This window comes from Piliocolobus tephrosceles, chromosome 2, assembly GCF_002776525.5.
Source record: "Piliocolobus tephrosceles isolate RC106 chromosome 2, ASM277652v3, whole genome shotgun sequence".
NCBI classification, from domain to species: domain Eukaryota; kingdom Metazoa; phylum Chordata; class Mammalia; order Primates; family Cercopithecidae; genus Piliocolobus; species Piliocolobus tephrosceles.
The window spans coordinates 163,631,162-163,653,959 of NC_045435.1; the positions used below are offsets into that span (position 1 = coordinate 163,631,162).

Sequence of the window (22,798 nt, forward strand, 5' to 3'; positions counted from 1 at the left end):
GAGGCTCTTCAGCAGCTGCTCCGAGGAAGCCGCGGGCTGGGAGCAGGTGGGAAGGGCGACTGCGCAGGGCCGCGACCTCCCTGGGTCCCTGCAGGCCGTTGGAGACGGAGCAGCAGCGAGGACTAGAGTAACACATGGCCGGATGTGTTCTGAGCCGGAAGAGAAGTGTGGGATAGGCCGAAAGGGGTGGGTGGTGGGGGGTGACAGTTTGGGTCTACGTGGCAGCAGGCGGACTCCAGACGCGCGCGCCCACCCGGCGATAGGATCAGCGGCGCCGCGGCAGGCACATGGCCCGAAAGCACCCACACCAGGGCCCGGGCCGGCCAGGGCTGTGTTCCTGGGCCTTGGTGCTCGTCCATGCAGTCCCTGACCGTAGGTCAGGAGTTGTGAAGCGCGCTGTGGCCCTGCGCATCTGTGGTCGTGGTCCCCGCGCGCTTGGCGTGTCCGTGCCCGTGGCTTTGCACGCCGAGGGCTCTGCAGACTGACCAGTTTCTCGGGGCTGTGCTGGGCCTCCCAGAGGCAACGTCTTCCAGCAACCCCGCGCGGTCGCCCCCACCCAGCCTCACCGCAACGACGCCTCCGGGGCGGAGCTCCGGGGCGCCTGGTGCTGGGCGGGCCGAGCTGAGCCGGGGCACGGCGGGGTCGGCAGGGGGCGCTGCCGGGTCCCGCGAGCTGCCCGGTGGCCGGTGCGTGCCGCCCTCGCCTCCCCTAGCGCCGGGAGGAGCTGGCGGCGAGCGCCGAGCCGGGCGCGCAGCGGCGGAGCTGGGGCCGGCCTGGGACCATGGGCGGTGAGTGTGGCGCGGGCCTGGGCCGGGGCGGTTGCCGTTGGGGTTGAGCAGCGCAGAGGCTCGAGGCGGGTGGGCATCCGGGGTCCGGGGTTGGAAGACTGACGGGGTACCCCTAACTCGCCAGTGGGAGAGGGGCTGGAAGGCTGGGGCGCTTCGAAGCGTCGGGTTTGAATCCCGCGACTAAGCCTCCTCCTTTATTCCTCCGCTCGCCCCAGAGCCTAGAACTTGCGCCCTCTCCGCTGCCACTCCCCCCGTGCGCCCGGTGTCCCAGCCCCGGCGCCCGCCCCGTAGCCCCCTCTCCCAGCGCTGGCGCCGTCTCACGCCCGCTGCGAACCCCCGGCTCTGTCTCCAAGCCCTCGCCCCCTGCAGCCCCGCACTCTCCCGCGGAGCCCGCCTCAACCTCGCCCCCGCCCCTTCAGCCCTCTCCCGCACGAACCCCGCACTCCCGCCACCGGATTCCAGCCGAGATTCAAGCTCCCGGGATCCCCCTTCCCGGGCGGTCCTGAGCTGGCTGGTCTCCAGGTAAGCAGGCGGCCGCAACTTCGCGGCCTTTCCCGGAGACTGGGCTGGTTCCTCTTGGCAGCCACCTGCAGCCTGACACCTCCAGGAGTCCGGGGCCCGGCCGCGCGCAGGTTAACATTCCTGGATGCGCAGGTTAGGACCCACGTGGGTCTGTGGTGTAGACCCACGACGTTGCTTTTGCTGGTGAACTTGCATATGTCCTGATCTTTTAAATAAGCTGGGTTTCTGACACACACACACAGAGAGAGAGAGAGAGAGAGAGAGAGAGAGAGAGAGAGAGAGAGAATGAGAGAATGAGAATATGGATTTGCTTAGGGTAGGTTGCCTGCTTTGCAGCCGCAGCTGCCTTTTAAATTGTACCTGTGGATGGTAAAGGATTCGTGGTGCAGGACGTGGAGCCATATTTCCCGCTTCGGCTGTGAGTTCAGCGATTGCTAAGGGGCTCTGTGGGAGAGTGAGGTTATCACCGGCTGGCCAGCGAATGTCTTTGTGGGAAGGCAGGGATCCTTTGTAAGCATTCAACAAGTAAAATCAGGAGAGATATGGAATCAGATCGAGCTGTGAATGGGCAAGTGTAGGGGGGTGGATGGGGGATCGGAGAGTGCTCCACAAATGGGGCCGTTTGTTGATATTTGCAGAATGCCCGTGGGTGTGAAGCTGGCAGTGCGGAGCCCACCCTTTCAAACGGGGCGCGACTGCGGTCGGGCTTGGTAACAACTTACCCTCCTCAGAGGTGTTGGTGCCCAATCGGGACATTTGTGGGAAGAGGGATTATAGCAGATGGATCAAAAAGCCCACGCCTGTAATCCCAGCACTTTGGGATGCCGAGGCGGGCGGATCACCAGAGGTCGGGAGTTCGAGACTAGACTGACCAACATAGAAACCCTGTCTCTACTAAAAATACAAAATTAGCCGGGTGTGGTAGCACATGCCTGTAATCCCAGATACTCGGGAGGCTGAGACAGGAGAATCGCTTGAACCCGGGAGGCGGAGGTTGCAGTGAGCTGAGATCGCACCATTGCACTCCAGCCTGGGCAGTAAGAGCAAAACAACGTCTAAAACAAACAAACAAAAAACCCTCGTGATCCCTGGAGAGAGGTGGCGATGCATGGGACAGCCTGAAAGCCAGTGTATGAATCTGATCCATCCCTTCTCCTGGCTTTCATGAAGTCCTGGATTAAATTAATTGCTTATCTCAGAGAAAGGATGTGTAGAGGAAACTTCTCTGTTAGGGATTGGCTCCTGACCAGCTCACCCTCACTGATGTGTTGGGAGGCTGCATTTGGGAACCAGGAACAGCATGGGCCACCTGGTCTTTGGAGCACAGCACTCTGAGTGTTTGTGGAACTGCAATATCTGTAACTCTTTTTTCTGTTGATCAGCTTGAATAGTAATTAGCTCAATATTACTTCACTATTGATGAGATAAGTAGCCCAAGGACACACTGGGGCTCAGTAGGGTCTCTCTGACTGTCCAGAAATTCCTGTGGGCTTCTCCTTGCCTCCCTACACTGCTCTGCCATGAGTCACTGTCAGATGCCTCACTGTGCAGGAGCATCTTCAGGGATGGGTGGAACCACCTCTGTGGCCCCAGGTCCCTGCCTGGTCTCCCCCACCCCCCCCCCCCCCCAGCCCCATCTACCACGGGTACTCAGTGTTTGTGAGAAAAAAAATGGATGCCCCCGTGAATTAGTCTGCGTTCACAACCAATGTCTTCTATACTTTGCTACACTGTTCAAAATGTTACTCTTAAATTCAGCAGTTTTTTTTTTTTTTAATGTGTCATATCACTAGATACAAACTCATTTTTGCGTGTGTTTGGGGCAGGGATCTACAGATCTACAGCGCGATCTACAGATCAGGCTCTGATGGTGGGTCATTAACCTCAGTGGGGACTCCAGGATTTCCATGAAGAAAATCAGTTGTCTTCATTCAAGAATCGGGGTGGGTGGTGGTGGGCACCCTTGGGAGCTACTAAGTTTGTCTGCTGAGGGTTGAGCCCACCACAGCTTCACCTAGAGTGCCCAGAGCTGTAGTCCCAGTCCCCTTTAACATTTGCTATCCCTGCTCACTGATGGAGGAAGCTCCCAGGGAGACAGGGTACCACTTGCAGAGCCCCACAGGTGTTGCTTCCTGTAGTGTGCTGGGAGTGCTCTTCTTGCACATTTCTGGCTCTATGGCTTGCAGCTGTGTTGGTGGGAGGGAGGTTGGTGTTTTGGGCCAGTGCTTTGGTCTCTTGGAGGTGGCTATGACCCACTGGCAGATGGGGCAAGGTCCAGCTCTTATGTGTCAGTCAAAGGCCAGCCCCAGGCAGTACAGCCAACTGCTGGGGGGTGGGAACACCTCATGTCCCTTTTTTTTCGGGGATCTGGAAAGGGCTAAAATTGAGACTACAACTTGACTGTGGAAGCCTGCACTGCCCCGGCTGTCACGAACTTATCTTTCTTACCCAGATTGTCTCTGTCTTCAGATCTGGCTCAGAATTCCTGCAGCTGGTGAAAATCTGTTTTGTAGAAGAGGTTTAATTAATGCCTGCAGTCTGCAAGTGAGAGAAAGGGAGGAGAAGGAGAAACAGACTACTATCTAGAGGTGGGTGGGAGAAAGGATGGGAGAATGTTCAAGGTCCTGAAAATTTATAGGGGGAGATTTTGGCCCCAGAACCTGTCCCTGGACAAGGTTCCTGGTTGGTGGATAAGGAAGTGTGCCCACATTCCAGTGTAGGGGTTACCAGTTAGGAGCAAAGTCACTGAGATAGGAAAAATGGACCCATGGGAATCTGAAATCCATTTGCTGGGCCCATCATTCTGGTTTTGAGAAGGCCTTGAAAGCCAGCTGAGACTTGGGCTTAGCACAGTAGGAAAGCACTGAGCTGTTTGAAGTTTTTGGATGAGGTGTATGCCCTTTTGGAAATAATGGTTTGAGCAAGATTGGTCTGGGGTTTGGCCTGGGAAGCCACTTTACCATGGTTTAATTTATAGGCCCTGAGCTGTAGCCCCAGTCCCCTTCAACATCCCCCATTTTCCAGTGGAAGAAGCTCCCAGGGAGACAGGGTGCCACTTGGAGAGCCCTCCTGGCCACTTCGAATTACAACCATTGCCACTTCATCTCACCTGAGGTGCTGAGGGGAGAGTCTAGGTAAGTGACAAAAGGAGCAGTGGCTTGGAAGGTCTGTGCACCTGTACTTAGGAGGTGAAGAAGAGGGGGCAGCTTTCTAGTAGGATGGTGGGCCTTTTGATAGAAGCATCTCCCAGGGACTCTTCTTGAACCTGCTGCGCAGCCTTGCAGGTGAACGAGGGCCCATTGGAGCCTCTCAACCTGGAGATGCTGCATGGCAGCCACGAGGAGGCACCCGTGAACCCAGAATGATTTTCAGGGTCTGCTCTGACTCCAAAAGGCAGGAGGGCCCTAGCCAACTAACACCTAACTGAGCCACAGACTCTGGCCTGTTTATCCTCAACCCTCAAAACTGGCAGCCTTCTCTGACCCTTCTTGGACTTTGGCTGGGGAAGCCACCGGCTTCTGGAAAAAGTTCAATCTGCAGTGATAGCAGGAACAATCTCAGGAGTGTGGAAGAAGTTAATGATTAAAAGGCATGGAAGAAGAACTGGATGGCGGCTTGGGGAGTAGTTCCTGCAGTCAGGAGGCAGCCATCACCTCATCCCCTTGGCCAAGTCATCTGTGCATGCATCTGCCCCTCCCTCCGTCGGTGGAACTCCCTCTGAGTTGTGTATTCTGGGGAGGAGGAGAGTTTGGGGGAACTCAAACATCTAGTAGTAGAGACTGTAGTAACTTTAAAATTCTCTTTATTTGCAAAATCATTTCCCCAATTTACACATTCATGTTTCAGTTTACAGGGCATCCTTTTGTCACCTGCTTGCTACCATTTGTGCCCCCGGGTGTGACCAACTTCCTTAGAAAGAGCTGTAATCAATAGCATATTAATTAAAAAGCATATTAAGATGAAAATGATTGCACCTGGTTTTGATACTCCCACTGTCTCCCCTTTCCTCCTCCACTTCTGTTTGTGGTTACAGCCATCATTTACATTAAAGTTACAAATCATTTTGAATACTATTTGTCCCACCCCTCGATTATTCAGAGACATGTGTCTTTCCAACCAACAAAACCACAGCACTTTCCTAGGCTTCCCTCATTCTTGGATCCAACACCAACCTTCAGGCCTTCAGAGATATAGCAGTATCATTTTGAACTTTTTAACTGTAAAATAAAATGAAGCTCTTACTTGCTCAGTTTGTCCTCTGCAGACATAGGAGAATCTAGTTAGAATTAAACATTTACTGTCTCGTTAAGGCTTTGTGCTTCTAAAATGAAAGTGGCAGTTGAATTACCGTAAAGTAATTTTTGGAAGCTCAGAAATAATAATGGAAGGACTTACAGAAACTATTAAGCTTAAATATCATTAAAACATGGAGAGATATAAATATGAACTATCTTGAAAGTATAGAAAGTTTGGCAAGTATAGAATAATAAGTATAGAATTTTTATGCAAGTTATTATATTATTAGGATCATGCATTATTTTTATACAGTACCTTACTGTATAAAAAAGCAACTTTGTCCATGATCTCATTTGATCCAGTAAGCCTGCGATCTGCTTAGAGATGAGAAGATGGGACCTTGGGATTATTGAAAGGCTTCTTCTAGAATTCAGATCCCTTAAGCAGAGAAATACTATGTAAACCTAGATATTCCTGCCCACAGTTGCTTGATAACTGAATGTGGTTATATGGTTTTTTGATAATTGTAGGTGGTCCTATTCTTAGGGGTAAAAGTAAGTATTGGTTTTCTCTAAAATTTTCTGCAAGTCAAACAAACAAAAACTGTATATGTAGTACCCAGAAACCTGGACAGACTTTTCAAGGTTTGTGGATGTGAGCGGTTCTCTGCTGATGACTTCCTAATACTAGAGTACCTGAGTTGGTTGTGTATTCAGCACAGTGCAGTGATTGAGTGTGTACCTTCAGAGGCCAAATTGACTTTAAACCCTGGATCTACCATTACTAGCGATATACCCTTGAGCAAGTTACTTCTCTGGGCCAGTTTCCTTATTTGTAAAATTTAGGTGGTGATAATAATACCTACTTCATGGTACTGTTGTGAAACTGAAATATAATAATACATGATGAGGGCTTAGAAAAGCACCTACCACATGGTACATGCTTTAAAAATGTTAGCTGCTATTCCTATTCATTCGTTTCTTAAAATTACCTTTTAGGCGCCAAATGACTGCACTGAGATGATGGATACAGGATGATGGTCTCTGTCCTCATGGAACAGAGGACATTATACTTCAGTTTGTGGTGAAGGACATGAATGGCGGTGCAGACTGATTTCCAGGCACTTGCTCACTTACAGCCATGAGAGGCTGTGAAAGGGCTGACCATGGGGTGGTGACCTTGCCAGCTCTTTGAAACAGGCACTCATTTTGACTTGTCTGTGTCTGACACATGCTGGTTGTTTTAACTGTCACTCTTGGCCACAGGTTGTTAGTGGGAAGCATGATAAGAGATCCTAGATCTGTTTATTCACCTGGTTTTGCCAGCACTATTTTTGGTCCTGGTTGACAGAATGCTGCCCTGGCTACTATTTTGGCCTGGACTGGCTCTTCAGCAGCCCCAGAAACCTTTGGTACTATCAGAGACCCAGTTATCTTAGCAAGAAATGGCACAGCTGCTCCTGAGAGCAGGTAGGGGACTAGCCAGAGGCAGGAAGCCAGAACACCGCATTTCCTGTGTCTGCTGTAGCTAGAAACTTCTTGACCCGAAGAAACTATGTTGACGGGCATGGGTTTGCTAACTGGTGCTGGAAAGAGAAGTCCTTCCTTCTCAGACCTCGCTTTGCTTGCTCTGTGCATCCTACAGAGAGGCCCCAGCATGGCAGCCTGCCCGACTAGCACCTGCCATCACGGAGCTGGCACAGCCTCCAGCAATGGGCTGTCGACCAGAAAATCCTTCTGTGATTGCTGCTTCAGGAACTCGAGTGTTTCTCTGCCTCGTTTGAGCGTGATTAGCCCAGCTTGTACTCTACATACACTGGAATACTTCATACCAGTAAGTCAGCAGTCAGATTGGAAAACCAGTCATCAGTTATCTTAGTAGCAACCAGCTTATTTTTATTTATTTTAGACTACGGTTGATCCTTGAACAACTCAGGGGTTAGGAGCACTGATGGCGCCCCGCCGTGGCCCCCCACAGTTGAAAATATAACTTTTAAATCCCCAGCATCGTAACTATACATAGCCTACTCAGCCAGAAGCCTTATTGATAATGTAGTCAGTTAACACATATTTTGTATGTTGTATGTATTATATGCTATATTCTCACAATAAGCTAGAGAAAAGAAAATGTTATTAAGAAAATCATAAGGAAGAGAAAACATTTCCTATTCATTAAGTGGAAGTGGATCGTCATAAAGGTTTCATCCTCATTGTCTTCACATTGAGTAGGCTGAGGAGGAGGAAGAGGAGGGGTTGGTCTTGCTGTCTCCGGGGTGGCAGAGGTGGAAGAGAACCTACATGTAAGTCGACCTGCTCAATTCAAATCCATGTTGTTCAAGGGTAGACCTATGTCCTGGAATTTTAAATGAAGTTTTGTCTTAAAAAAAAAAAAAAAAAAAAAAACTTGCCCCACACTTGTAAAACAAAGAAACAGCAGATAATGCCAATCTTTTGTATGTAGGGAGAATTAAGGTAAAAGGGGGAAAACCCTTTCTCTGTTTTACAAATGGCTTCCCAGGTGCTCGGACTTCTCTGGTCATGATCAGCTTTTGATTTCCCAGACTGGAACCTCTTTTGTCACCAATTTGTCTGTCTCTGTTGCAGTCCCTAAAGGAAACACAGACCTGAAAAATCAAAGCTTGGGCATTTATGGTCGAAGGTCATGGCATGGATGATTGATTTTTTTGGCCCTGTCTTCAAAGTGAAAAATCACCATCTTCTTTGAGAAAGAAAGTATATTTTGGGAGGTGGCTAACGTCAGCAGGCAGGAAGATCTAAGCAAGCCTGTCTCATCCTCGGTTCACATAATTTCTAGCATTGCTAAGTTAGCAGTGTATGATTTTTTTTTCTCCTCTTGTGCATCTTGCTCTAATGACTGCTGATTATCTTGAAACAGCTGCATTAATTGATGGTGTTTAACGACTCTACTTACGCTAAGTAATCGCAGTTGGCTTGGCTGAGGATCTCGAGTTCTTTTTACTTGCTTTTAGCTTGAGAAGTGTTTATTTACTCTGTGTGCTGAATGCCAGAAGGGGAGTTGGGAACGCCTCACCTCAGTGCCGGCCCACTGCCCGGTGCTCACACTGTCCTGGGACATCATCATGTGCCACCACAACATCCGTTCCCAGTGTATTCTGATTATCTGCTCATGGGCCTGTCTTCCAGCTTGATAGGGAGCCCCTAGAAAGCAGGGGCCATACCCAGCTCATCTCTAAAACTTTGGCCTGTAGCACAAGGACTGGCATGAAACAGGGCTCAATAAAAGTTGGGTGAATGAATGATGAGTGGTTGCAAAACATATCAGTTATGAAAGTGTCTGGCTGAAAGTAGCAGGAAGCCCTGCCTCAGTGGCTTAAGCAAATAGGGGTTTGTTTTTGTCATGTAACAAAATGCATGAAGATAGGTGATTGCTGGTGTTGGTTTCAGCAGCTGACATCTGTCTGTACTGACACTTGTGTTACTCTCTTGGCCTTTCCTTCATGATGGCAAAAAACACCAGCAGACCAGACTTCCCCTGACATTTCATGGCCAGAACTGTATCACATGGGCTGCCCCCAGTTAAACGGGCCATGTGAGTGTGTAGCGGGGCACACTGAGGAAGGCTCACTGCTTAAACAAACCAAGTATGTTTAATGGTTCAAATATGGTAGGCATTCACTTTTTGCTCACACACAGTCCAAAATGGCCGTTTCTGATTGGGGCTCTCCTCCAAGAGGAGATTCAGGGACTCAGGCTCTCAAGGCTGCCATGCTCCTTTGCCTCAGTCAGCTGAAGAGGAAGGAACATGGAGGATGGTGTGTGGGAGGATTTTGTGGGCCAGGCTCAGAGGTGCTGAACTACTAGCCCTGACATTCCACTGGCCAGGGCTCAGTCACGTGAGCATACCTTCTGAGGGGAGGAAATGTGGTCCAGCCACATGCCCAGGAGGGAGAGGAGATGGGTATCACAATTAGCTGGCAGTCTCTGCTACACTGTCTGCCCCCTTCCCCTCCAAAAAATCAGGATTCTCTTAGCAAGAAAGAATGAGTGGATATTGAGGGGCAAGTGGGGCTGTTTTCTTTAGAAGGAAATGCTGTACTAAGAGGCTCCAGCCAAGAGTCGTCTTCATTCCCAGGAGATCATCTGTTCTATATCCCTGCTTCTGTTCCTACCTTTGGGAACTGGGCCAGATGACTCAGTAGGACAGTGGGAGGCCCTCGTTATCTCCCTGTCTTGACACAGGGCATGTTCTTAACAGCTTTGTGGGAATGTGTCCTAGTTGATTCACATCAGCAGTAGGAGGTTACCCCAGAGGAAATGGTCTTCAGTCCCCCAAGGCCAGACGAGCCTATGAGAGCTCCTTTTTGTCAAGTACCCCTGCCCACCCAACCTTCCAAAGCTTCCCTTCCTCTCTAGCCCCCGCCCCAGCCCACATCTGGAGGGGAGGACAGGACACAGCAAAGAGTGACCTGATTCCCCTCTATAATTAAAAAGTGTTTTCCCACTACTTCCTGCTAGTTTTCCTCAGTAACAATTGATGAGTGATATATTGATATACTGGGGTATAGTGCTTTATTCTTGTTTAGTTTGTTGTAGGTTTCTGTGATGGGGCTACTCCATCCACAGCATTCTTCCTGGTGCTCACCCTTCCTTTTTCCCACCCTCCCTCCCTTCCCCTACATACCTGTTGAGCACTGTTGCTTGCTCTGCTGTCTGTCCACCCAGCCCTGGGGAAGGCGGGCAAGGAAGCTGACATGAGTCTGTCGTGTTGATGAGTAGAGTGGGAGGGGTAGGCTCTGAGGGCTGTGGTTGCCCAGTATTGGAGGATGTCACCCAGCCTTGGGGTCAGGGAAGGCTTCCAGGAGGTGGTGCTTGAGCTGAGTTTAAAGATAAACAGGAGTTAACCAGGTCAAGAAGGCATCTGGGCCAAAAGAGTGGAATGGGCACAGACATTGAGTTATGAAAAGGGGGAACAGCAAGTCAACCGTGCCAGAGTTGGGCGGGATGGTGTGGCCATTCACCCGTCCAACACTGCTGTGCCATGGGGCTTGGCCTTACAGGGTCTTACAGGTAGAAAAGGACCAGCCCCTGTGGAACTCATGGGCTGGCTGTGAGAGGGGATGAGTCTGCAGAGGAGTTTGGGCCAGAATCTGAGCAGGGCTTGGCTGCTGTCCCGGACTGTGCTCTAAAGGATCTGCTGCTGGAGGCTGAGTAGGAGAGGTGCCCCATCACTTGTGCCATCACCTCTTGTGCCCCATCCCTCTGTGTCTGATTCTTGACTGGTCCTTTGCCCGGGCATTACTCAGGCTATAAAAATAGAGGCTGGCACCAGAACTCCAGCATGTAGTTGGTGAAGAAAGCTGAAGTTGTCATTATATATCAAGATACTTGCCAGGGAGATTTTTGATGGAGCACTTTCTTGGATCCCTGAGGATGAGGTTCTAAAGTTGGTTTATAGTTTTTTTTCACCCATGGACTGATACCAATGCTTCTAGCCACTCACTTGGGATATGTACTGGTTGTGCTTGTTACTCACCCCCGCCCCAGGCTCATACATGCCCTCAGGGACACATTGCAACGAATACTCAACCCTGAAATCCACCAAATGAGAGCTCACCTTGCCACAGATTGGCCTGATTAGAGGGGCTGAGTCCTCTCCATGGGGCCCGGTGAAGGCTGGCGTGCAGTCCATCAGGTGTTCGTGTCCCATATAAGGCAGGACACCCTGGCCCGAAAAAGGAACTTTCAGCACTGCCTGAGAAGGTAAGGGTTCTGATAGCTCTGTGCTTTCTTTCCCTAAGGAAATGAGGGCTGAGCCAGGGTTTAGCAAAGCTGTCAGCTGCCTTGATTCTGATGAATGGTTCCAAGGGTGGTTTCCTTAGTTCTCCCTCCCAGCCCTGTTTATTAAGGTGGACTAGAGACAGTGCTGGCGGGGTGGGGCACAGAGAGATGAACCATCATGCTAGTCTAAGCCAAGGGCTGAACAAACTGCACTTTGCTTCGAGGTGGGTTAATCTATATTCGTGGACAGAGGCTGAATAGTTTGATGCTGTTTATTGGATGCCTTCTTGGTCCAAGTGCCGCAGGGAATGCAAATAATAATGAGAAGGAAATCATGACTGTCTTATGTTTTCCAGGATGGATCTCATCTAATCCCCTCCATGCTCCCTGAGGCAGGCAGCAATATTACACTCCACTAGAATGGAAGCTCCATGAGGGCAGGAATTTGGGGCTGATTTGGTCACTTCGAATCGCCAGCTTCTATAACTATCGTTGGCATAGAGCAGATGCTCAGTAAATATCTGAATGAATGAATGAATGAATGAATGAATGAATGAATGAATTACCATTTGCAGGTGAAGACACTGCAGCTCAGAGAGATTAAATACCTTGCCCAGGCTGTTAGGTGGTAGAGTAAAAGGCCTGGTCTCAGTGCCAGGGAGGGACCATGAGCTGTGACTTGGGGACCCCAACCCTACTGCCCCTGGAATGAGGGCTACTTCTAGGATAGCAGTGTAGGAGGGCCGGAGCCTGCCTGGTCTGGTCATCTGAACACAGCACAGTCTTGGCAAAACCCACCAGTTGTATGATGATAGAACCACAAGTGCCCAAATGTCAGGACCCGGGGGTTGGAGGGTGTCTTCCTGCTGCCAGTGCCATGCTGTAACTCAGGGGTTGGGTGATATGCAGGCTGTATCTATCAGCAGCTTGAGAGTGACATTTCAAGAATACCACCTTCATCCAGTCAGGCGTGTGCTGAGAAACTTTCAGTGGCTCCCTACTCCTACAAGAACGTAGTCTGGCTCCAGCCCTCCTCCACCCTGTTCACTGGTGAGTCACTGCATAAGGCCTGTCATCCACAGTACGGTGGCATGGGGGTGGGCTTTGCAGCCTGCCTCTGTACCATTTATCCTCACATCAGGCACGCCCACTGACATCCTCCCTGCCTTTTAGTTTAGCAGTTTCTGCCTCTTTCATGCAGCCGTCTCACTGATCATCCCAGCATAGAGTCTCCCACCCCTCAGGTGCCTGTAGCCTTTGTCTGTCTGTACAATGCATCTCTTAAGGATGTTCTTGGAACCCTGGGTTCTGCAGGTAGATGGGGCTGCTGCTAAGTGGGGCACGAGGCTCCTCCCAGTCCACCTAAGCACCTCCACTGCTACCTGAATTCCACATCAGATTCCATGTTGTGATAAGTTTTGGAAGAGGATAGTGTTTTAAAACCACTGGCCTCTATAATTTATCATGTGCCTGCCTTGTGAAATACTGCTTAACTGCATTGTTTAAAAGTAATTTAAATATGTTTTACAGTACTCCTTTTTTCTGATTTTTAAAAGTAATACAAGTTTGTTTTAAGAAAATTTAGAAAACACAGAAATATATGTGAGAAAATAAGCCTGCCAGGATTCCTACTTACTTAAGGAGTGGTGAGCCAATCTTCTGTCTTGTAATTTGTTTGTTTTAAAGAAAATTTAGATTACTTGTCAGTGCAGCTATAACCACTCATAATATTTAGGACACATTTTCTCTTTTTCTCTTTTTAATGTTTTTCCTTGTTTTTTTTTTTTTTTTGTTACTTTTACAAATAGCAATTATTTAAATTCATTTTTTTAAATAGCACAGGTTCAAATTCTAAAGTGTACAATAAAAAGTCTTGCTCCCACCCCTGCTTCAACCCATTCAGCCCAGCTGGTACATGCTATATTATAGCTTGTCTTTTTGACTTAACAATATAATGTTTTCCTCTGTCATTACTAACCTTTTTTGTTGTTGTTGTTATTTGCACCCAACATACTATAAAATCAAAGCATTAAAATATATGAGTAAATATTGAAAGTTCTTCCTACTTCACAATAGAGATGACACTGTTAATTTGAGCAGCCATCTCCTGCTAGACCTTTTTCTGTAAATTTATATTTTCTGAAAATTTACATATATATGTTGGGATATGTGAGCGTTGGTTTTACCTAAGTGAGATTACACTGTATCTAGCATGCTGCTACTTTTGTTTTCTGTCTTTTGTTTTTAACTTGGCAATATTTCTTGGAGGTTTGCCTGTCCATACCTAAGCCCGCTTCTTTCTTTTTTTAAGGCTGAATCGTGTTCCACTATTTGGACAAACTGTGATTTTCCAACTCTTTCCCTATGGATGAACATTTCAGTTATTTTCATATTTTTATAATGACTCCTAATGCTGCTTTGTACGTAGGTGGTAACATTTTTGTAAGATAGAAACCTGGAATACAAATTCTTGGGGCAAAAGATGTGCATGTTTATTGTTTTGATGGAGACCACCATTTCCCCTTCACAGATACCATTCTAATTAATCCTCTTACCAGCAGTGTATGAAAGAACTCACCCCCTGAGACTAACTAACATTCAAGAGAGGTGAGAGGTGAATTTTTTTTGGCCAATCTGAAAGATAAGAAATGCCACTAACTCCTTTTTTTCTTTTTTTGAGACGGAGTTTTGCTCTTTCGTGCAGGCTGGAGTGAAGTGGTGCAATCTTGGCTCACTGCATCCTCCGCCCTCCGGGTTCAAGTGATTCTCCTGCCTCAGCCTCCCAAGTAGCTGAGATTATAGGTGCCTGCCACCAAGCCAGCTAATTTTTGTATTTTTAGTAGAGATAGGAGTCTCTACTAAATATAGCCTTGCCATGTTGGCCAGGCTGGTCTCGAACTCCTGACTTCAGGTAATCCACCTGCCTCAGCCTCCCAAAGTGCTATGATTACAAGTGTAAGCCACCACACCTGGCCGTCAGCTCATTTTTAAATGTTTATTTCTTTCCATCCTGGTTTTCCAAACATATACATAACTATCCATATTGATTAGAATCGTGCCATGCCTTGTTCTCTATCCTTTTTTCCTTTCATATTAGGTCAGGGACTTTTTATCTGGTCATCGCATTCTCTCCAAAAGCTCAGTTATTCAGGGTTGCTGGCCTGTTGAGCTATTGCAGATAACCTGGAGTGTTTTTTATTTTAGTTTATTTATGTCCTTGATCTTCAAAGATCCTGGGAATGACAAGTCATAGAAAAGAAAGCAGAAGAAACACCTCCTGCAGAGAATTGGCACAAGGAGTGTCCAGTAGACAAGCACCAAATGAAAATCAGAATTAGATACTTGCTCAGGGGCTCATCACTTAGATATTTGGCAGGGAGGTCCCTAAAATATCACCATGAGCTCTTGTTATATATGGATATTGTATACTCTGTATTATAGGTTAAGCTTGACCTGTTCCATGCGTTCTGCTATGAAAAGTACACAGCTTTGCTGTTGTTGTTTGGATAGAGAGATTATGATGATTTCAGAGCATTTGATGTCAGTGGAAACATCCAAGAGTCAGTGTGGTGTGATGGAAATAGCATTGAACTGGAAAGTCAGGAGAGCTGGCTTCAGACTCTAGTTCTTCCCCTGACTGACCAAGTAAACCTGGAGAAGACACTTAACCTTTGGGGTCACCTGCGGTCTGTGTGGCAAGGATGACCTGGGTGTAATGGGTTTGGAAAGCTTGGTGGAGGATAGGCTAGCAGTTAGAGGTCAATTCCAGCTTAACATTAAAAGAGAGCTCTCTAAGAATTGGCACTTTCTAATAATGAGACTGGCTGTATGTTGCCAGTTTTCAAAAATGTTCTGACAGGCAGTCAGTCAGCTCTCTGCAAACAGACAGACACTATTCCTACTGTCATGTCGCTTAGGGTCAGTCGCAGGAGACAGCCAGCTAGCCAGGAATTTCCCCATGGTTGTATGATTACATAATGACAGTGCTGAGAAGTGTCATGGAGGAGAAATACCAGGTGACTTGAGAGTGTGAGACAGGGTGCTAAACAAGGCAGGCGAGTTGAAGAGCAGCCTCTCTGAGAAAGTGATCTTGGAGCTGGGATCCAGGGCATGGTCAGCAGTCAACAAGGTGAGAAAGTGAAGGCACAGAGGAAGAGCAGCATGCTGGCTGGAGGCAGGTGGAGGGATTGCTACTGGCTGTAGTGAGTCTCTCCTCCATTCATTCATCTGTTCATTCATACATCCATTCACTCTCTCAACAAATGTTGGTTAAGTGCCTGCTCTGGACCAGGCAGTGTTCTTGGCCCTGGGGATACACGTATAGGGAGCAAGACTGACAAAGTTCCCAGCCTCATGGAGCTCAGTGCTGCCACATAGCAAATCATTCCCAAACTTGGTGCCTTAAAACAGCCGTCATTTTACACTTATCCTCATAGTCTGGAGGTAGACCGGGCCCAGCCGACTGTTTCTCATGCGTGTATCTCACACAGTTATTCAGGCAGTAACTGGTCTCATTCTCTGTGTTTTTGAGCACTTCAGCCTTGGCTTCAAACCCACTACCTGTCTCAGCTCACCAGATTCCTCCCAGAAAGGCAGTCCAGTGGCCTTGTGTGCTGGCTCCAGCATGCTCCTTGGGGTCTTACCTCCCTCCCCTGCCTCAGGCAGCTCCAAGAGTAACAGGTTTCTCCACCTCAGGTTCATTCTTGGGGAGCAGGAGTGATGCCCTTTTGTCATTCCAGGCACCTGCCTAGCTGACCCAGGCCTGAAGTCCCCAGTGATCAAGGCTCTTCTGTGGGACTGAGAGATATCTGGGTCCGGGAGAGGCATAGTATGAGGGCTTGAGGTGAGGCTGCGCTGGTAGGTGGGGCCATGGAGGACATGGGCAGTATTTGGTTGACATCCCTGGAGCATTACAGGAAACCCCTAAAAGACCAGAGATCTGATGACTCCCTAATGGGAAGATTACAGAAGACAGTCCTTCTTGGAAAACAAGATTTGTATTACATTTTAAAATTAATCCGTTAGAATGATTTGTCTTATAAAACAAGGCTTTCAGGTATGTCCCTGAAATGCACGTGTCCTCTAGGATTACTTGATCTCTAACTTAGAGGAAGTATGGATGTCCATCCTGATTCTATCAGTTATTTTATCACAATCAGTGATATGGCAGTCTGTGGTTCATTATCACAGAGTTGGTGTGCAGAATCAATGTTCTGTAACCAAGAGTTCACATTCTACAACAAATAGTCCCACCACTGCAGTTTCCTACAACACACAACAGTGCCCAAGCAGTACCTCCATGGGCCTTGTAAGTGAATTACAAAAACAAACTTCTAAATATTACAGTATAGCTTTTTGCCCTATTTGATAGACATATTAAGTAAGAAACTCCATCTAGAAACTGGATAATACAGAATAAGTACTTGCTCAGTTAGCTGCAGTTTGTGGAAACTGGTGTGTAAACAAGGATCATGGCCACCCCCATTGCTTTTCATTCTCAAAATTACTTGTGTCAACCACTTTTGCTCCCAAATTTCTCATTAAGTTACATCAACCTGGAGTTACGTGTTTCATTACAACTTTTAGCTAAGCTGAATGAAAGCTTTGGAACTTTTAAGAGTTTTTGGTTTCGTTGTTGTTGTTTTATTTTGTTTTTGAGACGGAGTCCCACTCTGTCACCCAGGCTGGAGTGCAGTGGCGCAATGTTGGCTCACTGCAACCTCCACCTTCCGGGTTCAAGCAGTTCTCCTGCCTCAGTCTCCCAAGTTGCTGGAACTACAGGTGCTCACCACCACGCCCAGCTAATTTTTTTTTTTTTTTTTTTTTGGCATTTTTAGTAGAGACAGAGTTTCACCATGTTGGTCAGGCTGGTCTCAAACTCCTGACCTCAAATGATCCACCTGCCCTGGCCTCAAAGTGCTGAGATTACAGGAGTGAGCCACTGAGCCCGGCCCCTTAAGAGTCTTATTACCTACTTTATTGGTGGGGAGCTGGGACTCTATGCAGTTCAGATTTCCTCCAAAGCTAAATGTCATAATTGTAGGTAACAGTGCCCTTAGCTCTATTTTTGTTCTACCTGTCACTTTATGAGTACAAAGGAGCTATATATATATGTGTGTATATATATGTGTGTGTATACATATGTGTGTGTATATATATGTGTGTGTATATATATGGATATAGAGAGGGCGTGTGTGTGTATATGTGTGTGTATGTGTGTTTTGAGAGCTTGTTTTGGGATCTGAGTCAGAAATCCTTGGATCTCAGCACATGGAGGGCTCCAAAAGGTCACCCACATCAGCCCCTCTATAGCATCACCAGCAGTGGCGACATACGCTTGGCCACCTCCATGGGCAGGAGGGCTCATTCTATGCTGACACTGTCAACCTCCCACCAAGTGGGACAGCCGTGTTCTCAGACTTACTTCTAAGGATAGAAAGTTCATGCCCACTGGCACTGGCAGTGATAACGAGCTACAGGGTTCCTGGTGCCCCACTCCTCTTCATGAATGAGTCGTAGAATGACCTGCCAGCGAGCACAGGGTCTTGCCAAAGCTCTGTAGGTAAGTGTGATCCCGGCCCAAAAAGGCCTCGTTGGGCAAAACACCTCTCAGCGGCATACGTGAGTGCTCCATGCGTCCAGGAGTCCGTGTGTCCATCCAGAGCAAAATCCCATTCCTATATAATATTGTTAACACAGAAATGCAGGCCTTGGTAACCTGTGCTTTCAGGTGTGCCTGATTTACATTGCATAGCTATGAGTCTCAGGACTTTGTAAGCTTTTTTTTTCCTTTAAAAGTTTGACTTTTATCATTCAAGCCTTTATTGTATGCCACTTGCACTTCCAGTCTTGCAGCCTGCCTGTTTAATCCTCTCGTGCTTTCTTTGACATTTTAAGAAACTTTTAATTGACACACTTTGCTTGCAAAATTTTTTTTAAAAAACAGCTATATTTTTAAAGTGGCTTTGTGGTGAGTAAAATCATGCCAACTGCATGTTCTCCTTTCTTTATTGAGGTACTTAGAGCTGCTCTTGACATTCTAAAATAATAATGCCAGTCTCAGATGTAACTACTTTGAAACTTAAGAAAGAGCAAAGCAGTAACGTTGGATGGAACACAGACTTGTTCCAAAATGTCAAACAAATGATAATAATAACTGAAGAGTACATAAAAGTGAAAATCCTGGCTTGATGAATTAGTTATTTTAGTCTGTTCTGGCCCTGAGAAATGATCAGATGCCTTGACAAGTTTATCCTTTGTAGAGGTGGGGAAAAAAAAAACCTCAAAGGAGAGAGTGGTTAGAACATGTAGTTCACAAAAGAAAAAAAAAGTTTACTATTTCAGGGATTTAAAAATACAAAATCTGCAGATTATCAGCCTCAAATCCTTTTAGGAAAGAAATGGTAGGTAAATAATTAATGCTGCATATTTTAAAAACATGTAAAATATGAAACAAAAGGTCTGTTAGTGGAACACGTACAGTCCGTATGCTGCAGGAGGCTGCTCTGCTGTTTGTCACTGCTGAATTACACCTGAGCAAACCAGCACTGATGTTTTGTAAACATATAATTATGACTGTATGTGTTTTGGTTACTGGATTTGAAAAGTTCTGGTACTGTCATCAGATGACTGTGTTTGAGAATACTCTTTTAGAATAATTGTGCATGTTGTCACACCTTCTCCAGTTGTGAGTTGTTGCAAACATCCCCTTGCTCACTTACTCCTAACAGAGCCCTGACTCTATTCAGGCCTCTTCCTATTCTATCCCTGCATGGGCCTCTGCCAGGAGATGCATCCTGATTGGTTCTACCCAGTCGTTGTGTCCATTCCCAGTGTCAGTGATTGGTTTGGGTGTGGGCACGTGACACACGTCAGCCAGTGAGATGTGATAGGCAGCCTGGGGGAGGGGTTTCTGGGGAAGGCTTCTTTGCTTCTAGTAGAGATGAACAGAGTTATCCCTTCTGCCTTCGCCCATGGCTGAGTATGGCTGTGATGCCTGGCAGTGTGGCTGCCAGCTTGCAACCCTGAGAGAAGCCAGCCTAGTAAGAGGACAGACATGGAAAGCTCTTGGCTTCCAATTGATGCTTGGAGTTGCTGAATCAACTAGCCTTGGAGCTGCTGTCCTGATACTATGGCTTGTCATGTGAGAATGTGGATGAGTCCCTTTGCTTGCTAGGGTTTTCTGTTATCTGCAGCCAAGCCATCTTTATAGATACATGAATTATTTAAGATAAAACAAAAACTAAAGTGCAAAAAGAACAAAGGTGACCATGACAGTGGCTCATATCGTATCTAAGAGTGGCATTCAGCCTGGTCAGTGACGAGATTTTCTGCCTAATGCAGCTTGTGAACGCCTGAGCACTTACTCATTACACCTCCAGAAGGGAGCCCCATGAAGAGTGCCAGCGTTCTGCTAGCAGCAAGTTCTAGATCAGATATTGGTTTGTCGGCTTAAACAGAAGTGAAATAACAATGGATTAAAATGCTGTGAGATTAATTTCTGTCTCCCAAAACGATTTGAGCTGAAAGGCAATCAAGGAGTGGGTGGCCTTGGCCCTTGGGGACATCTAGGGTCCTTCTCTGTCATCCACTAGGATGTTGCTTCCATCTGCATGGTGAAAGTTGCTCCTCATCATGTCAGTGTTTCAGAGCCTGGAATAGGAGAAAAAAGGTCAGGATGGGCTGGGGCAGGCAGCCTTCTTTTGATCTGGAATGGCCATATTATGTCCAATCATGACTCATTGGAAGAACTTGATCACAACATTACAACCAGTTACAAGGGAGTCTAGGAAATATTCTCTTTAGCTGGATGGTCATGTATCCAGCTAAAATCCAGAGGGCTCTGTTCATAAGAGGAAGGAAGGAATAGACACCTGTGGCATCTGCCATATAGCGTGTCTGCTACAGTGAAGAAGAACGTGACAAGGGCAGATTGCTGGGTACCATTCTGAATGTGAAGCAAGGGTTTCAGCCACGCAGGCCAGCCTCCCTGAGCAGCTTGGGGCCGTTTGCCCCTCTGACCTGCCCTGGCCTCTCTTCAGGTCAACCAAGGGGTTTGAAGCAGATGATATTTAAAACCTCTTCAAACTCTGACTTTCTCTGGCATGGTCCAGTAGAGATTCTATTTCTAGAGTTGGGGAGAGGGAGCAAAGACAAGGGAGAAGTACGGTAAGTAGCTCAAATGTGGCTGGTGGGTATTAAAACCATCAGCAAAATCACTGCTAATACTTACTGAGAGCTTATCAGAGGCTAGGCACTGTACCGTGTTCCTTACATATCTTAACGCTGTGAGTCCCTCCCTACACAACCTATGAAATGGGCCCCATGATTGTTCTCACTTTGTAGATGGGGAAACTGTGGCTCATTCTCAGGTAGAGCAGGGCTCTAGACCCAGCCAGCTAACCATTGGGCCCATGCACTTAACAACCTATTGTGGGTATGACTGGGAAATGAGGTGGGATTTGTGGGGTGTGGCCAGATCATAACAGGTCCTTAAAGCAGGGCAAAGAGCATTGGGTTGGTGCTGCCCTTTATTCAGGGCCTGCTTCAGGATCATTCTGCAGCACTGATCAGCACACCCCCTGTGTGAGTCCATTTTGTGTTATAAAGGAATACCCAAGACTATGTAATTTAAAAAGAAAAGAAATTTATTTGGTTCACAGTTATGCAGGCTGTAAGAAGCGTAGTGCCAACATCTGCTTCTGCTGAGGCCTCAGGAAGCTTACAGTCATGGTGGAAGGCAAAGGGGGAGCCAGCGTATCACATGGTGAGAGCGCGAGCAAGAGAGAAGAGGAGGTCCCAGGCTTCTTATAACCAGCTCTCACATGAACTAACAGAGCTAGAGCTCACTCACCACCAAGAGGACAGCACCAAGCCATTCATGAGGGATCCACTCCCATGACCCAAACACCTCCCACTAGGCCCCACCTATAGCACTGGGGATCACACGTCAACATGAGATTTGGAGGGGACACACATCCAAACCATATCACCACCTCAGCTCCCCACTGGCTCCCCCCACAGCCAAGAGGTGGCTGTTGCCACTCCACATCACATCTGGGCATGACAGTGACACAGGTCAAATCACCCCTCACCACCCTAGGGTAGAAGACAGGCTGCTTTTCAGGAGGAGAGCCCCCAGGTGAGAGAGGTGCCTGGGAGGGTCTGTGGTGCGGCAAAGTGCAGAATGTTCCAGGGGAGCCACGCCTCCTGACTATTAAATATCCTTCAATATGTTGCCCCTGCTGAGGGGGGCAGGGAGGCCTCTGGGCCTGCTCCTGTCCAGTATTCCCCAAGGAGGCCAGGTGCTGGGAGGAGATAGGACCCTGGCCCTAGAAAATAAGGGCAGGTCCATGAAGTGGGCCTGTCTTTCAAGCTGGCCTGCCTGGTAGAGCGGATCCTGCAATCAGACCCCTCTTCCTGCTCCGTCCTGCAGCTCAGTCAGCTTAGTGTCCAGAGGGCACTCCAGGGAGGGAGTGAGAATCAGTGAGTGTGCTGTCTGGTCCCACTGATGGTAGGACACCTTGAGATGAGTGGGGAAGCTGGCCTGGGTAGAGGGCTGTGGGTGCTGGGCCAGGCAAGCCCTCCCCTTGGAGAAGCAGACCCAGACATGGCAGGGGCGCCCCAGCTCCACCTGTGTGGCCTCTGGGCAGCCGGCTTTCTCTAGACACAACACTTCCCTGCGTGTATCAATGTTCGATGTATCATCTCCCTTTTCTGGCTCCTTTTACAACCCAATACTTCCCCACCACCTTTAACACCATCCCTTGAGTTCATTCTGTTTTCCTAAAATTCAGTCACAGATGCACCAACACCAAATTTCTCTTCGAGATTGAGTTCTGGCATTGCCACTTCAGAAAACCAATCTGCCGTATCCTAGCCTGGATGCAGTCTTCTTTCCTCCTGACAGCACTGGTTTGATAGAGCCCAGTGATCTGTTTACTCCCTACTTCCCTTACCAGACTCTACACTTCTTTTTAAAAAAAAACTTCTTGAAACTTTTCTAAAAAAACAACACCTTTAACTTCCGACATACACAGAAGCAGAGAGGGGCAGATAATGAACCCTCAAGGATCTGTCACCCTGCTTCAACTATTGTCACCATTTTGCCAATCTTATTTCATCTATTCCCCTTGACCTTTTTATCTCCTCTGGAATATATAGATTATATATATATATATAACTAATATATATAATATATATAACTATATTATATATAACACATAATATGTATAACTAATATATTAGCTATGTATATTATATATAATATATAAATTATAAAATATATAATTTTTTTTTTCGAGATGAAGTTTCTCTTTGTCACCCAGGCTGGAATGCATGGCACGATCTCGGCTCACAGCAACCTCCACCTCCGGGGCTCAAGCGATTCTCATGCCTCAGCCTCCTGAATATCTGGGATTACAAGTGTATACCACCATGCCCGGCTAATTTTTTGTATTTTTAGTAGAGATGTGGTTTTGCTATGTTGGCCAG

The 22,798-nt window shown here is 47.5% G+C and overlaps 1 protein-coding gene across 2 annotated transcripts in view; it reads left to right on the forward strand.

The window, feature by feature from the left end:
- The first annotated feature begins 467 nt into the window (after nt 1-467).
- Nucleotides 468-22,798, forward strand: part of PXYLP1 (2-phosphoxylose phosphatase 1) — a 63,844-nt gene continuing 41,513 nt past the window's right edge. Inside the window, exon 1 of one of the 2 annotated variants that reach the window (XM_023192133.2) lies at nt 468-788. The gene's annotated coding sequence lies outside the window, so the exon portion shown is untranslated. Of the gene's footprint in view, nt 789-4,340; nt 4,445-22,798 lie in introns of those variants that run through there. The other variant, XM_023192135.1, reaches the window with a different exon arrangement.